At 37.1% G+C, this 17,774-nt stretch overlaps 1 protein-coding gene across 4 annotated transcripts in view; it reads left to right on the forward strand.

Annotated features, from left to right (window-relative positions):
• Nucleotides 1–6,448: 6,448 nt before the first annotated feature.
• chst15b (carbohydrate (N-acetylgalactosamine 4-sulfate 6-O) sulfotransferase 15b) overlaps nt 6,449–17,774 on the forward strand; it is a 55,318-nt gene continuing 43,992 nt past the window's right edge. The window contains exons 1-2 of one of the 4 annotated variants that reach the window (XM_088635151.1): nt 6,449–6,736; nt 14,423–14,472. The gene's annotated coding sequence lies outside the window, so the exon portion shown is untranslated. The other 3 variants (XM_088635148.1, XM_088635153.1, XM_088635152.1) reach the window with 3 other exon arrangements.

A 17,774-nucleotide genomic window follows, 5' to 3' on the forward strand; every position in this document is an offset into this window, starting at 1 on the left:
ACTCTGTTGAGTGGCAATGATTATTGGGGGCAAACAGGTTCTTCCGACTTGAGAGAGTAGGACCAAAAGCAAAAATGCTGGGGTCCACTTGCATGGCCTTGACCTCTATAACTAGGCAAGGCAACAAAGTAAGCCCGTGCCAAAGAACACCAGAGGTCCTCCAACAACCACACAGAGTTCTGCTCAGCACAGCCAGTCACATACAGTAATAGGTGCTGCAAATCCTTCTGTTGTCTTTGGGCAGCTGAGAAGGCCTGTTATCTGAGGAGCCATAACCTGAGCAGCATGAAGTGAGCATTCCCTCTGTTTCTTCACATGCGTCTGTTGAGAGAGAACCAGGAGCATGAGCTCATGCAAGGGCAGTGCCAAAAAATTGAGAAAGAGGAGTACGTTCTTTGGAAGGAGAACAGAAAGAAAGGGAAAGAAAGGTTTCTTTTCTTAAAGAGGGGGATGCTGCCAAAGTGAACAGACCTTTCATAAAATAAAGGAAAGCAACAGAAGGAAGAGAGCGTTGTCAGTATGTTTTTCGGGATAACATGCTGAAGCAACTAAAATGGAAAAGGGCTCTTACCACTCTTGTTTTAATAACAGAAATACCAAGAGTGTTATACTGTAAGTATTATACTGATGAAATAATCCCATACATTTTAAACTGTTGCCAGTAGTAATGAAGAATTTGCAAAACCAGACACTGAAGCAAAGAACATCAAAACTAAACTTCTCTCCTTTATCTGCAAAGTAAATTTACCAGTATTTGCTTCCTAATTCAAGAGAGAGTGATTTATTGACTATGCCTTGTAAAGCAAATCAAATGCAGACAGTTTTATTGCACCTGAGCATTAATTATTTCCAAAAGGAACACATTTTTGCAGCTTTATTAACTTCTTTCTGTAGGAATTCCTCTAGGGTGGCAAGGTGGAGCACTGGTTAGCTTTAGGGGCCTGGCGTAGAGTTTGTATATTCTCCCCATGTTCACGTAGGATTCCTCTGGGTTCTCCAGTTTAGTCTCGCAGTCCAAAAACCTACTGGTAGGTTAATTGGTTTCTGGAAAAATTGGACCTGGTGCAAGTGTGTGTTTGTGTTGGTGTGTGCCCTGTGATGGACTTGCATCCCTTCCAGAGTGAATACGGCCTCGCACCCATTGCTTGCTGGGATAGGCTCTGGCCCCCCCAGATGAATTGAATGAAGAGGTTAGAAATTCCTCTAGCTGCTCAGTGCTGGCTGCATTTCTTAATGAAATGAGTTTAATTTTCTAGGCGCTTTGATGTCTCTTATTAGCTTGGGAACTTCTGTATGTGTTTGGAAGGGCCCTCCTTAAATGTCTGGAAAGGCTGGTGACTGATATAACACTTGTGGATGGAGCGACTGCACCCTATCCTACCTCTAAGCCTTTGCTTTTATATACCTTGGAAATGGATGCAGACACAAGCATATTAGTAAGTCAATGCATAGCTGGCAGCTTTTATTTTCATGTCAATAAGACTGACATACAGTAGTATATTTCCCATTTTAAACTCTTAAGGGAATTTTACAGGTATTTCAGTGACAGCTTGTCCAGATTCCAATAAATGACATGCAATCCCAGTAAGCATGTGACCATATTAATACATCTCCAATGCAAAGCCACACATATACAGTAACAATCAACATAAGCCTAAAGATTTTAAGAAGATACATTTAGCTAGATTTCTCTGAATTATGAGGATGTAAAAGATCCAATAATAAATATGTGGCAATATCAAGAAACAAAAACAAAGCTGTATAAACTGACATTGCCATGGTGAAATCATGTATCTTTAACTCTTGGGGGCTATTTCTCATTCCTTATGCGTTCATGGAGAGTTATTTATGATAACTTGACAAATAGCTGAAGGTCTGAAAAAACAAGCCTGCAACACATCAGAAAAGAGGAAGAAGACTGGAAAAACAAGCCTTCTTTAATGTGTAAAAAAAAAACATTGCAACACACTTAAAAAATAAAATGGTTCCCATTTATAACATACAGTATAACCAGATCATTAAAGTTAGTAAAAAAACTGTCCTTCCTGTCTTGTTTCATTCATTCCCTGCAATAAATGGAAAACTGATGTGTGCCAAGATATATTTGTTCTTTAACATCAGTCAAAACTTATCTTTAGCTTTAAGGTTTGAAAGCTAGACACGCTGAACATTTTCCTTACCAAAAGGATATTTGAAAGGCAAATTACAGTGGAAGCTGCCCTTTCTTTGCTTCCCATATCAGTCTAGTGAAGGTCAGTTGTTACTACAGGCAGGTAACTAGCTTATACTTTGTTCCTTTATGTCAGATATCAGAATTTTCAATCACTTACTTGAATAACTGAACTTTGATGGTGCTTTGATGGACATAAAAGAAGTACCACATATTAATGCATTATAATGTAAGGAAATCTTTTACATTTATTATCAGTCCCCTCATCAGCACTTAGCTTTGCTTGCATGAAAGTCTTGATTATCTGTCAGGGAACTATCACAAGCCAGAGCTCTGTTGTTGTTGACTTCCATTCTTGGCTTTGAAGCAGATGTGACGGAAGAATGTATTTTCATGATTAAAAAAATAAATCCTGGCAGTTTTACCATCTAGAACATCATTGTTACAAATGAAGTACTACCAGCTTCAAAGAGTCACAATGATTTGAGTGCCATATTTTCTGACAACCTCTCCAGCAATTCTCTTCCAGACAAGGATTGTACAGTATTATGACTAACTTTTAAGCTGTATTTTATTTTAAATACTTCGCCAAAAAACTTCCAATATTAGTAAATACTTGGGTAAGTCCATGAGTTAGCAGTTGTTTATATAAAATAATATGTGTATAAAAATGTTTAGCCACTTACTGTAGGGACCACAGAGAAATCTGACAACATATTTATCATTTCACTTTTAATAATCAATTAAATAACTGGAATTTTCAAAAGCAGAAATGTACAATTAAATATACATAATCTGGTATGTAATTCTTTACTCTAAAAAGGATTAATTCAAACCATTATTAAATTGTATTTAATAATGAGAGCAAAGTATGCCCTTAAAGTTCAAGAGCCCTGCAAATCCACATGACACTTCATTTCAATGATGTTTTTTTTTAACTTAATTCAGTTCTTTATTTAGGTCTAAACCTCTCACTTCAATCTGTTGAAAGTGTTTGCTCACAATCTATAGCAATTTCTTTTTCATATAACCTCAAGCATTCAGGTTAAGAAACTGAAACAATCCTTAATTAGGCTTAAATGACTGGAAAATGTGTTTTAAATTGGAATGAATATTTTTATCTTATATTTTGACCTCATTCAAAATTAAATGTATGAAATAATGTTTTCAAATTGGAAAGCTGACATCACCTAACAGACGGAATGAAAGACAGGGAGGAAAAAAGAAGGAAGGGTGGTAAGGTAGTTGCATACATGCATTTATCATGTTATTCTTACCGTACTGCTTTGCTAAGCTCAGCACATTTACTGTATTTGAAAACTAGGATTAGCACTGAATAAAAAAAAGTAAATTTGACTGGAATTATGATGAAATGTTTGTTTGCACGTGTCTTAATTGAAAAAAAGGTACTGCCTCTAACTTAAGCAATGTAAAAGGTATTATGTGAAAACACAGAAGCACGAAGTATTAACATCATTTAGTGGGACTACTGTAACTAAGAAACCAAAAAACATTTTTTTTTGTCTGCAGATGTTTTATGTAATTCTGCTTTGGCACCGGTGCACAGTAACAAGGGTACAAATTTCCCTATCACAGCAAAAGAGATATCTAGATATATCAACATCAGTGTTAGAATCCCAGTTACGGTATCTCTATCATCCAATGAACAAAGAAAAACATTTTCCAGAACAACATATTGTCACGGTTGGTCCCATTTCAGTAAAAACAGCTGTAAGAGCTTGAATGCATGACTGAGAGGTTTCACAGTTGACATTATTCAAATTATGCCTGGACCCTTTTGCAATAAAATGCAAAGGAAACACAAAAGTCTACATGACTCCCAGTGCCCTCTGCAATGTCAGAAACAACATGTGCTTTATTGGCATTGCAGTAAGAGGGGAGAAAGATGCTGGATCTGAAGTTCCCTGAGGTTCTGGACCTGTCTTGTCGCCACCTGGCCAGCCTCATAAAGTCAATTGATCCCGTAACCCTATCAATGAGTAAGGGCAAGACGTCCTGGTGTGTGATGTGAGGAGCTGCTGCAAAGACAGAGAAGCAGAACTGGAGAACTGGACTCTATGCCCTCCATGGTCTTAGCCAGGGTGTGGAAACCGGGAGATGCAGTTTCAACCCAGGAGGAAACCAAAAGAGAGGTTTCTACAGGTGTAGAAATAAGCCTCATTCTCCAGCCCAGAGTGAATTTTCCCTCAGGCACAGGGTTTGAAGGAGCTGTCCTGCCCACTGCTGACAGAAAAAGAGGAACTCCCAGAGATCTCCATGTCAGGAAAACGGGAGGAGGAGCTACCAGGATACTGACTCAAAGGATTGGTGTCCTGTCCAGAGTGTAGTCTGCCTTGTTTCCCGGATAGCCTCAGAGGTGCCACAGCTGTTACTAATAAGTAGTTCTCTGAACATGTTACAGTATATTTAGAAAGTAATTTAGGAGCAAGATGTACTTTAAACAGAAATGATAATCTGTTTAATGAATATGGATCTGATGCTCATTCCTAGCAGGTTTTCAATCATAAAACATTCAACCTGGATTCCTTGAGACAAGGCACCTTTCTGAAAAAAATCCAGCACTGGAAACAAGCTAATGGTCTCAATGCATTTTCAGGAGACAGGGTGGAGTGGTGGTTCTGCGGCTAAGGATCTGCACCTGTGGCTAGAAGGTTGCTGGTTCAAATCCCACAGCCGGCAGAGGAATCCTACTCTGTTGGGTCCCTGAGCAAGGCCCTTAACCCCAACTGCTCTGGAGCTGCTGTTTAAGTGGGTGACCCTGTGCTCTGACCCCAAGTTTCTCTCTATGTCTGTATCTCATAGAGAGCAAGCTGTGGTATGTGAAAAGATGAATTCCCAATGCAAGAAATTGTCTATGGCTAACAAAGTGATCTTATCTTATCATTCCTTAAGAAACAAAACATCCAGTAGAATACTGTGAAAGATGCATTTTACACAGGATCCACAGATAAAGGAATGTGTCTGTTTATGTCCTGGTATTATTTACCAGGTCATTCACATAACCTAGCCACTCCTGGGTCACTGCAAGTTCAGCATCATCAAGTTTGGAGCTGTAGCTCTGAAATGTGATAATCATGGCCAAATGACATTGAGAAGCAGCACTAGCTCAGAGTCAGCTACTATTCATAAATAACATAAACATGCTGAAATACACAATACTGCCTTATTAAAATGAGGAAATCTCTGTAACTTCTGCAATGAGATGACTTTTGATCTTGACTTTACAGCTGATAGCATCAACAGCAGATTGTTAGCAACATTCAAACTCACAAGTCTGACAATGCTGATTATTTGGGCTGTTAGGTTCTCAAAAAAAAAACAGCAAATGTGTTGTGACCCAAATCTGCATGAAACTAACCAAACTTCCTGTTTTTATTAGATTTTGTTTCACTTCTTTCTGGCAAATAATCAATCACTGTTCAGAGAAATATAAATGAAACAATAATTATTTTTAGTTTCTTTGCAAAACCTACAGTAAGTGACACACTTTCTCTTATAATATTATTTAGATATAAGTTTGACTGATAAAGTAATCCTTGGAGCATGATTAATTTAAAAAAGTGGTTAGAAACCACACTATTTTCAGAAAGCAGTCTATGCCTGGTAATAGTCATGGAAATCTGGAGCCTATCCTGGAAGCAAAGAGACACAAAGTCAGACTTTTCTCAGCACAGGACACCACTCGCACACCAGTCTATATCAGGGTGCATGCACACACAAACAATTTAGAGACAAAAATTAATCTTGTCAGCTTGTGTTTGGAAAGCAGGAGGAAACCAGAGCAATTGCACACACAAACGTGGGGAGGACATGTAAACTCCACATAGAACAGTAGGTATTCCAGTCTAGAATAGAACCCAAGACCCCAGAGGAAGCTGTACTAACTGTAATGCCACATCCTTTACATAACACATGTATTTGCGTGCCATCCATTACCAGCACTAGTGCCTAAATGCATTTGCTAATAAGGTTAAGAAATATTAAAGCGCATTACGAACGTCCTCTGAATAGGGGTGGGGGGTGGGTTAACCTTTATAAAACCGTAACGATCCTTTGATAGCTAATTCATAGGAATTGCTTGCTATTGTAGACAAATGCGGTGAACACTGAAGCCAGGGAAGCAAAATACCTTAAAAGTAGCAAAGTATTTGAGGATATTGAATGGTCCGACAGACGCCCCCCTCTCCCCCCTTCTCTTTCCTAACTGCAGCCTGGAAAATCACAGAGAGAAAGAGAGAGCGAGTGAGTGAGAGAGAGAGAGATGCGGAGGGGAAACCATCTAGTCAGAAGGAAACAGACAGTCGTCGCTGCTCCCGCATTCAGTGAACCGCACAGTGTGCACGCGGATTCCAGAATCTATCACTCAACTTCTTAGCCATCAAACCAGTATCGGAGGAAACAAACAGAAAACAAATCGCAAGACTGTTTTTTGTTATGTGAAACCGAAAATGGGAATTGGAAATTTCATTCAAGAAGATATTTGCTCAATATAAAGATTTCCGCTTTACTGGGACTTCAAGTGGCAGGCGATACGGTACTGCCAAGGTATGTCAGATCATTTTTAAAATTCTATTACAATATTTTTCACCAAGGTGGATCTACAGTATCATTTTAGAAACTTTTGCTTAAAATCTATAACAGTTTCCAGTGATGCTTAGCTGTTTCGTAGTGGAATTTAAAGGTAAGTTGGTATCCCGTTTGCCTCCGTAGCGCTGTTGTACAGTACTATCTGACATAACACTATCCCTTTTTAAGAAGGCTATATTTTTTAATCACTATCACTATCATCTAAAACACAGACATTGTATGAAAGTTATCTATTTACTATGCTATATTAACTTCAAAGACATCTATGAAGTAGTTTATACTAGTTTCAATGCGTTTAATTCTTACGTGATTTTAGGCTTCTGTATGTGTATGTTCGAATAACTGTATTCAAAAATAAAAATAAGCAGAGAAATACGGGTTGAAAAAATATGTGTCGAAGGAATTGCGTTTCTTTTGAATATTTTGTCGCCGGCTCCTTATTTCTGGAGACAAAGAATGAATGAATTATTACTTTGAACTGAGTTAGAACAACTCTGGAGCCGCTACTCCTTACAAAGTCGTTGTTTCTCCTCATCCATCCCTTGCTTCTGTGTATCGGCCAAACGCCTGTTTGCAGTTGTCTCATCACTTGAAAAAATGTTGTTAGTTAATCTTGTGGCCAGAAGCCTGTGTGATCGAGTCACATCCCAGTCAAGACCCACATCTCTAGCAAATAATATAGGCATCGATAAACAACAGTCCCCATCATTGTCATGATCAACTTTGGCGCTATGCATATTGAACAACAGTAGGGTATATACCTCAGTTTTAACATTTCTTTAAAATAATGAAGTCGAAAAAAAGGCTAAAAAGGACTAAAAATTAGCGTTTTTTTTCCACGCTGTATACTAGTTAGCCTACGACCCCTCCTCTTTCCAGTGCGTGTAGCAATGTACTGTATTGCTTCAACTGTATAAGCGTTTTATGCGATTATGTAAAACTTCACAGGACCAGTTCGACCTGCTGCGAAAGTAGGTAGGAGTTATCCTTTACGTACTGCGTTGGTGATGCAAAAAAACTGACGGAGATACATCAACCTTTATACAGTAGATGTCCCCCCGTTTCTCTTTACCGCGATCACCTAAACTGGAGGATTAAAGGATTGCACCTGGTTACCGAACCGTAAAGATAAGGATCTCATTTTAAGCAATAATAGGCTACATTCAAAGCCTCTAAGATGAATGTCTCTGCTCTTATGTCCGTGGCTAGTTGTACTGTTTTCCGCAGTTTTTTGCAGCGGCAGAATGCTTTACCTCTGGCATCGTTTTCAACTTCTGCCAAACTGTCAAATGGTAGACAAATCCGATTCTCTGCCCTGGTCCTGTTTGCATATCGGCTGCAATATCTGTTGGGTTTCCACTCGTTTATTTGAGTTTATTTGCTTTTTTCCCGCTTTTAAGCAGCTGTATAAATGAAAAGTGTTCGGGGGGAAATATTTCAGAAACTTGGGAGGATGCACGTCTTTGTTTTTTTTTCTTTCTTTTAAGAATCTTCACTATAATACCTGCCTTCACCAGACGATGGACATGCTATTGTAGCAGATTATCTTGTAGTTGTGATGGTAAGTGGGTCATGGTTTTTACAGTGGCCTCTTTGAGGGGCTTGCTACTTTATGCCAGCGCCTTTGCTATTGAAAGTGACAGAATCTTTATAGAGGTGCCCAGACTTGATCTCTTCTTTATTCAGTGCTCTGAAAGTACCATTCATCTGGCTTGAACTAATTAGATTATTTATTTATTCTTCCTCTAGGACGAGAGCTAGTTTAGACTGGGTTGTGTTAAAAAAAAAAATCAGTCTGTGTGCGCCTGTAACCCTTCTGGTTTGTGCAGACGGCTAAATGCTTTAGTTACTGTATGTGCATAGCCACCGTGCAAGAATGGTACCAGTGTAGTGCAGTCTGCAGAGAAACAGTCATTAATGTCAAGAGTTCTTTCAGCTTTGTTTTACTGGGTTCTCAATCAATAGTCCTAGCACTTTATTCTAATCTAGTATTACAGCTCCCCTCATGCTGATTCTCCTGCTGTTTGTTAAACCCATCACTGGTGTATACACTCCTTCTCACAACACTGGAACTATCCAATATAACTGGAGCAGTCAAATATAAAACCTTCATTCAATACCACAGTGTGTTTATATACAGCAAAGTTAAATGTTTTATTAACTGATGATGAATATAAATAATATATTTAAGGGTCTGGTTACATAGAGAGGCCTTCTTTTGTAATGGATTAGTAGGGCATGGCATTTGATTCAACACACCATACATTCAAAAAAGCATAACTTCCCAACAAAGATTATTATTGACTTTAGGGGTACACTACAGTAGAGAATTACTTCCCAAAGGTATTTACTAGGGCCGATTTGCTTTGAAAATACTGGTAAACACCAGCCCTCTACATCATCTTAAGAATAAGAGTTATTGCTGCTTAGGCAATATTCAATATTCCTCTGCTTCATTTTTAAAACTCATACACTGAGCTTGTTTTTCTAAGTAGATCTCGCTGTGGACACAGTGCCAGTTGGCCGGGGACAGCAACTGAACTTAAGGTTAAGCCATATAAAGAATGATACATATTTCATAACCCTGTAGGAAAATCCAGTGTTATTGGAAGATAGCTCATGTAAATCTTTACATTATGGGTTAGACAATTTCTTGATCATAATTGATCCTGCTCCTAATCTACCATTTTAAATCAGCATTGCTCTGCTTTTTTTTTTTGGTGAAAACTCACAAAATTAAGTCAAAACACAAAATGAATTCAGGAATGAAACAATTTACCCCAGGATGAAAAATCATAACAAATACAGAGTCAAGTCATCCTATTGAGGGAAAAGCCTGGGGGCTCTGAGGGCTTGCTAAACTATCATTGTCCTGCAACATTCCTGACATTGACCAGCTCCGAATGTCTTTTCAATTACTATCAGTGAGCTCTCGCTCTGTCTCCTGTCAATACTGCAGTTACAGTTGTAGTAATAAGCTACACTTTAAGTTGGCTTTATTGTAACTGTTGTAAATGCAAATTTTTTTAAACATTCAGAATAACAAACATATTTTTTCTTAATTATTGTTCTTACGTTTTGTACAGTATTTCAAGTAGAAGTTATCAACTCTTCCATTGTATCTATATTATATAACTTATTAATTATTCAGACTACTAAGGTTCAGTACAGATTACATTTTGCATACCGTATATATTTTCATATTTTCTAACATTTAGGTTCTTAATTACCAACTATATCTTGGGATATTAAGGGGATATTATCACCCTGTGATGTGCATTTAATTTGTTTAATAAAAACAAAAAATACAACATGTGAAATGATCCATAACTCTGTTTTAGTTAAATGGCAGGTTATATATAAATTCTCTGGTAAGAGGTACAAAGCCAGTAAAAGCAAGTATTGCTTTACACACAATTCTGGAGGCTTTGCAAATCTTCTGAAATGCCTTTAAATGATGAATGGCTTAAAAGTTCAATGCAAAATACCTTCTTTTCTTGTGTTTACCTCATATTAGTACCCTTTGCATGTATGCTAAATTCACTGAGTGTAATCATTGAAATTGTTTCGCACAATGTAATCATGTTTTTTAAAATTATTTAAATATGACAGCTGCTTTTTCAAATTAAATAACTTTTTTCAAATTCATATTCTTTAATTTCATTTGTACATTATTTTTAGTTGTAAGTACATAGTCTTTGTACTGTGTTTGCATTTTCATACTTGTTTACAGTAAATATTTTTTTTGCAAAATTATCTAGGAGGATAATCTAGAATTAATCCTTAGATTATAAAGGTTATTGAGAATAAAAGAGAAGGGACCTGAGGTTACAGAAATAGAGTACTGAGTGTATTTTGATCTGACACAAAATACAGTGGTGAATGTGGCCCATGGAGAAGCTACCATACCTTAATAGTGATCTTAAATGAGGAATGTTTAAGGCATTTACATAATCATATATGAAAGCTCCTGAAGACTATGTTTTTAGCTTCTTGTAGGCTAAGAGGATGAGAAGATTATATTTCAATATAGAGTACTGTATGAAGTGGTTTTGGATTAATGGAAAGGATATACAGTACAGTATTTGGCTTTATAGCCCCCTAATTTCTTTTCCTCTCACTTGTTTTATTGGCTTGAATATACAGTACAGGTCTGTTGCTCGCTGTTATTGTGATTATTATCAGTAGTATTTTTAGTTACTTTTACTTTTTACATGAATAGTGTTAAACCTAGCTTGGCAAAATAAACAACAATAGAACCTGTTACTGGCTCCCGTAAAGTCAGTTTTCAAAAGATAGCGTACTAATGAAGTAGCATCAAACTCCACCCTTTCACTAAAGAATCTATAAAAGTCAGGATCCATAGGCTTGTCATACTTTTATCTCATAGAACTCCTGTCTATCTTGGAGTTTGTTTTGGTCAACGATGTGTCAGTCTTGTGTGCAAACTACACCTCCAATGGAAGTATTGCTCCTAGTTTGATTTGCCTAACTAAAGATAGTTTTTACTATTCTGGATGAGTCTGGTTATTGGAAAGTACCTTTTTGAAGAATTCCCATACTGTTCTTTTTGATGTACTGTACCTAAACCCAGATTGTGTGCTCCTCATTGACTAGAATGACTAGGTGACAGACCCACCTTTAAGGGGACTTCAGGAATGTGAACACATTAAAACCCCCTGGTGGTGATACTATATAGTGCTGTATTCTTTGTTTCAGAGATTCAATCGGTCTTTGAAACACAGGTCTCTTAAACAGCCTTCCCAGACCACAGTCAAAACCCCAACTGCCACTAACATCTTTAAATATCAAACATGCTCCTCACACCCATGTGAGAATGTGCATTTTTAACCCATCACCAATCAAATTAATTAACTAATTCTCACCCGATGTGTCTGTTTACAAATGATTGAGACTTGGCGACAGTTTGGTTGTTATAACAGTCTGTGGCAGGCAGGTCTCTGAGTGGACATTAGTTTAGATGTATATAGATTTATAATTTTATTTTCATTTTGGCAATTTTATTTTCATAAACACTAGGTGCCTCGTCATTTCTGTGAAATCACATGAAATATGCTCTATATTTTGTCATCCCAAGGACAATGCTACTCAATTGACCATTATTTTTTTAAAATGTAAATAGAATTATGTATATAACCAGTGATTTATTCATGTAGATGTTATATTCTCCTTGTGTATCTGCATATATTCTGTAGTCTCCAGAGACTACTCTATATTTAACAATGAGCACCAAGGCACACTGGAGGCGGTGAAGTAAGCAATTATTCTGTAAGACTTGGAAAAACAATGGGTAGCAGTGTTTTAAATGTATATAAATGCACTTTACATGACTTGTGTGATTGGACTACTTAGTGTGACACCTCTCTTCTAATGGGAACTGGGTGTTGCTTCTGTCTAGTTAAAATCCAGAAGCCAGAAGAAATATTTTCACAGGATATTCAGGTTAACATTTCACAGTGTGTTCCCACAGTCAGCTATTGTAGCATATGTTAGTATGTAGCATGTGCCTTGTATTGTTTTGTGTAATATTGTTTTTAGCAACATTTAGAACAAAAAAACACTTGTAAAAACAAACTAACTACGTGGACTGTAAAATTCTAATTAAACATTTCAGCTCTTAACTGAATTCTTGTGAGATATATTTTAAATTAAGAAGGTCACATGTGACGACTTAACAGTTTCATTTCAATTACAAAATAAATAAAGAAACCTATCAAAATGGTTTGTGATGTCATACAAACCTTAGTATCCAGGTTGATATCTTCAGAAACACTGAACAGACCAAGAAAATATAGTACTGTGTAGAGATTGTTCAACAATCTTTTTAAGCTCAGAATAAAGTTTTTCTAGAATAGAAGTCTTACCAAATGTCTGGATGACAAAAGGTATTTTAAACTCTTATTTTCCAGAAGTACATCACTATTGAAGCATTCGTTTGTTCTTCAGAAATTAAACAACATAATTTTCTTATGGAAGAAGTGCATTCAGTTTACAGGTTTACAGTTTACAGGATTTTCAGAACATGTTTCTACATTATTAAGGGTTCAAAAAAGTTTATAATATTTTTTGCAAAATACTAATTTAATTGAAAGTCATTTTATTATTGATTATTCATATTGTAATAAATGCAGTGTAAATGGTCTCACAGTATTTTCTTATAGTATAGTGTTAAACTATAGGTAGTTCGTATGTAATGAAAATCAAAACTTGAAAGGAACTTGTTTTTCTTTCCAAATATTTTTTCATTTATTCCTTTACCCTGATCTTTCTAAAAATCAGCAGTTTATTGCCATCTTGTAATCAAAGGTGGAAAGAATGTGGGGCTACACACTTTAAAACATGTGTTGTGAATTACCTTGAGCTGCACTAATTAAGCATCTGTAGTTAATTAAAACGAATAAGCCTTAATACCCTTTAAATGCCTCTATCATTATATTATAAAATGACACATTCTATTACTGTGAAATAAAAAAACAATTTCAGAAAAAAAGAAAAATGGCTTCAGATCAGAAGGTTCATGTTATAGCTTTGCTTTCCCTCCACATGGAGTTGTTAAACCAAAATTTGAGGGGGAGTCACATTACAATCTTGCTATTCTCAGTGTTGCTTGACCATACCTTTTTTTTCATCTCCTTGTGCTCGCTGGCCTTTCTAGCACAGTAGGACCTGGCAATTTGACCATCATCGCCCTCCTCCAAGCCAGAGTAGGAGCTGTCTTCTTTCAACACAAACAAGCAACTCTTTGACCTTTACCTTTCCATGGGAAACACCAGCTCCCCTGCACATGCCATGATGTCAGCTGTTCTCTCCTAGCACTTCTGATGTCACAACTCCTTGCAACTCCAGAGCAACTGCTGCCTCTCCCCCCCATTTATTTTTTCATTCCAGTCCCTCGTTACCTCGCTCTTTCCCTTTCGCCCCATTTCTGGTTGAATTTCCAACCAACTGCGACTACAGATCCCAAATCTTTTTTTTCTGTCTCTGTCCTGCACTGGGCCTTGGCTCCTTGGCTCCCCATTCACAACCCCGGTGGCCCCAATTTCCACTCTCGTTCTGGCACTGGGTGATTCTGTGATGGGTCCTCAACCCCTTTCCTCCACCCTCTCCTGGCGCCCAGCTGGTGCAGTGCTGGCCCTCTCTGTGGCATCTCTCAAGCACACCGGACTCCTGTTCGCCCTCAGGAATATCACTTTAAGAAAATTCCTTTAGCTACTATTTTTCTTCTTTTGGGAGCTCTGTGTGAAATCAGTCCTCGTTCATTCAGTCCTACCAGCTCAGGGTGTTCACATTGAGTTCATCAAGCTCAATCCTGGTATTAGCCCATCGTGCCTCTTTATTTTTATTACTTGTTTGACTTTTCTCAGTCAGCCATTGCCTGACCTCAGTCTATTCTTTCCAGGGTGGAAAGCTATCCCTTTAAATTTCACCATCTCTTCAAGTTGAATTTGAAAATTAGAATCTGGCTGAACTCCTAAATTGGAGGTGTTAATCAGCAGTTCAGGAGGAAGTCGAACTGTAATCTCTCACTTCCGCTCTCTGTTACACAAATATCTTGATTGCTGATCACCATTTGTGTGTATCTTTTTTCTCACCCCTCTCTCCACACCACCACATCCCGCGCAGTGGCTCTCTGCATCATTCCTCAGAAGTTGAAAATCCCAAGAAAAATCTCAGTGAGTGCCCTATCATTTTACATTTTGTCATCACTTTGCGTTAATTAAAATTTGACCAAGCTGCTGAAGTGCCTTTTGAAAAGGGGAGGCAATTGCGAGTAGGACACCCACTAAACATTAGATGCTTGAATCTCCAAACAGCAATGGGAGTCTTCTATATATAAAGCCAGAAGTGAACAGGCATAGAATTATGAAAGTGTGTTGAACAGATGAGGCACAAATATGTAACAATATGAAATGGATCAATCAGGATAATAATAATGATTTAAGTGTGTGTTGGAGTTTGGAAATATTTATTGAAGTAATGTATCTTAGAATCCAGCAGGATACTTGAGACAGAGTTGAAAATGAAATTGTGTTTGCATGTCTTCCAGACAGTATATTTATGTTTGTGCATTTTCCAGAAATCAGTTGCACTTGTGACTCTTCCCCATTACCTTATAACTGTGCCAAATTCCACTGCTCTTCTCCATGTCTTCTCATTAGTGATTCCCATAAGACATTCTAAGCCAGGGACTTCTCTGTACAGACGTGAGGGGGAATGTACTGGAGGTTGCCAAGGCGTTCTCAGGGGACAGGCCTGTTTTGTTACTGAACATCTGCGAAATGTCTGCTCCCACTCTTCTGCTTCCAGAGGGAGGCAGTCCAGCCTTCTGCACATTGCATGTACTCCTGATAGTACACATTGTATACATTTAGCAGATTTAAGTATTTTTACCCCTCATCCTAAAGTCACAGATATTATCTTTTAAAACAGCAATCATAACTCAAATTCACTTTCCAAAACAGTAGTGCAATTAGAGCTGTAGTTAAATGCTATATTTTTTATCAACTTGAAGACATTCAGAACAGCTCCCGTCACGCAGCAGCTTGTCAATACAAACTAAGACAAGCCTTACCTACACCACTGGCCTAGCTTTCAGCATGAACATAAACTGTTTTTTAATTCATATGATAGAACTAAATCCATAATGGGTTAATTAGAAAACTACAGTATTTTCAGCTTGGAGAAAGAAAAGAAGGAAAGAGAAAGAAAAAGTATATAGCTGTAAATATAGGTGTAGTAATGAATGAGTTGCACAAAAACATTCAGCTTAATTCTGCTATCTTTAAGTTTATCTTCATTTTTGTCACTTCAGTATTTTAAAATATGGAATGCTAAGGTCTGAACTTGACCTTGTTAAACATTTATCCCATTCATTTTTCCAAGAATGGCAATAATAAGTTTCAAAATAAGACTTAGATCCAAAAGAAGCACTCTAATTTGTGTGTTGGATTGTGCTAAGATAAATTTAATTTTTTTATTTGTCCTGAGATTTTGTCATCTGTGAGATGTAGACTGGTTTGTCTCTCCACAGTTTTAACTTTGGTGTTTGGGAGCAATTTAAATTTAGGAAGTGAAGCTTGAAATGGAAAAATATCATGTTTTCAAAAAGAAACCTTTTGCACAGGTGACATTTCTTGTTCCTTTGATATGGGCATTTTTAACTTAGTCACAGACATCAGTGAGTGTCCTCACCTTTATGACCCTAGAGTTGAAAAGGCTCTTGTTAAAAGGATTGCACCAGTCTAAGTAAATGGTGTCTGTGCCCGTGGTGATAATCTTATTGTAAAGCAACAGGATGGAAACTCCTCATGCTTAATTGTACCATGTGAAAGTTAATTAAGACACATTACTGAAATACCATTAAAGAGCAGCCAAAATGAGAATTATGCATGAAGTGAGATCTTTTGGTCATAACTTTTCATTTCAACCTATTTATTTCATAATTAAGCCTGAAGCCGGTTCATAAATCCCTGTCAAATTAAGAAGCAGTGGAACTGTGGAAGAAAGAAAACACATATATATGAACATGGCTAATTAACAAAATTATTAGAAGACACATTTTTGCAGCCTCCTGAGCATAACATTCCTGAGATATCTGTGTATAAGTTATCAGTTTCACTTATGTTTAATGATGTAAATCTATTTCTTTTACATCCTGCAGAATGCCAAAAGAAAAACCGACTTAAATATTTCAGACTTGGAAATATTAAATATTTCCTGCTGTGCCACTTGTGCTATAAGAAATCTAAGATGTTATGTTCACACTCTTTTTTTATAATTGGTTATACATTTTGTTTAATGGGACATGAATCGACCCACTGCAAATTTATTGGGGAAAAAAAGTTAGTTTGCTGTTACATTACTCACATTTACTCATGTGACTCACGTTACAGACTTTTTCAGAGGTTCGGGCAAATTCTAATAAAGACAAAACCGGTCGGTGAATATGAAAGTGTGGCAAACTTAGTACTTTGTCCTCACCTGGCTGTGGAAATGACAGTGCTGGCCAGTGAGAATGAGGAATGAGCCAGAGAGAGAATGTGGCAGTGGTGAAGCTGGGGTTGGGGGGGCACAGCCTGGGAGTTTTTATAGTAGGAGTAGGGGAGTGGTAGTGTGACATTAGAATTTGACCTTCTCCTGAACTACTGTTAAATAAACGCCATTACTTACTTGGTATCCAAAGGAATCTACACAAGAAAAGTCTTTTGTATGCCATACCATACTGTACGTAAGTATCTTAAGATTAGTACAGCACATCCTTAGGCAAACATACTGGAAATATTCAATACCTTTATATTCTAAAAGTCAACTTCACCACTTTACAGTATGACCAGTTAAATCAAGTTCTGAGAAAATGTGTCAAAAAAGGTTTCAGTTCTAACGGATTTGTGGTATTTAAGTAGGTTTTACTGTCAAACAGAAATGTGACGAATTACTATACAGTTGCATAAAAGTGTTCTGGTTGCATTCCCATATGCAAACCCTTCCATCATTCACTGATGGTATAACACAGTGGGTGAGATAATGACGCTGAGTTTTCTTCCTTCAAAAGTGATTATGAGGTCAAGTAAACGGTTAACTGTGTATTAAAACTGTAACCTTAATCAGATCTATACATTTTAAACACGATTTGCAGCTGCATTTAGAAGCTACTATCACATGAATACAGCGAATATTGAAATGTGAGTCTTATATATAATTTAACCATAATGTAGAGATGTTAAAATTAGTTGTATCTGTTCATGTGAAAAATTCAAATACTTTTCTAGACTTTTTTACAAGTAATTCCAGTCTTCGGGCAATGTAAATATTGAGCAGAGAATCGATAATGAACTAATCTCTTGAGTAACATGTATGTCCTGTAAACAACTCTTTTACTTCTTCTCATGTTTAGTTTTGTTGCTAAGATCCTGTAAACAAAATAAGGCAGGCGCTTTCCATACAGATAATACTTTTTTTATCACACCATGTATTA

Source organism: Lepisosteus platostomus, chromosome 6 (assembly GCF_059453375.1).
Source record: "Lepisosteus platostomus isolate fLepPlt1 chromosome 6, fLepPlt1.hap1, whole genome shotgun sequence".
In the NCBI taxonomy this organism is placed as follows: Eukaryota; Metazoa; Chordata; class Actinopteri; order Semionotiformes; family Lepisosteidae; genus Lepisosteus; species Lepisosteus platostomus.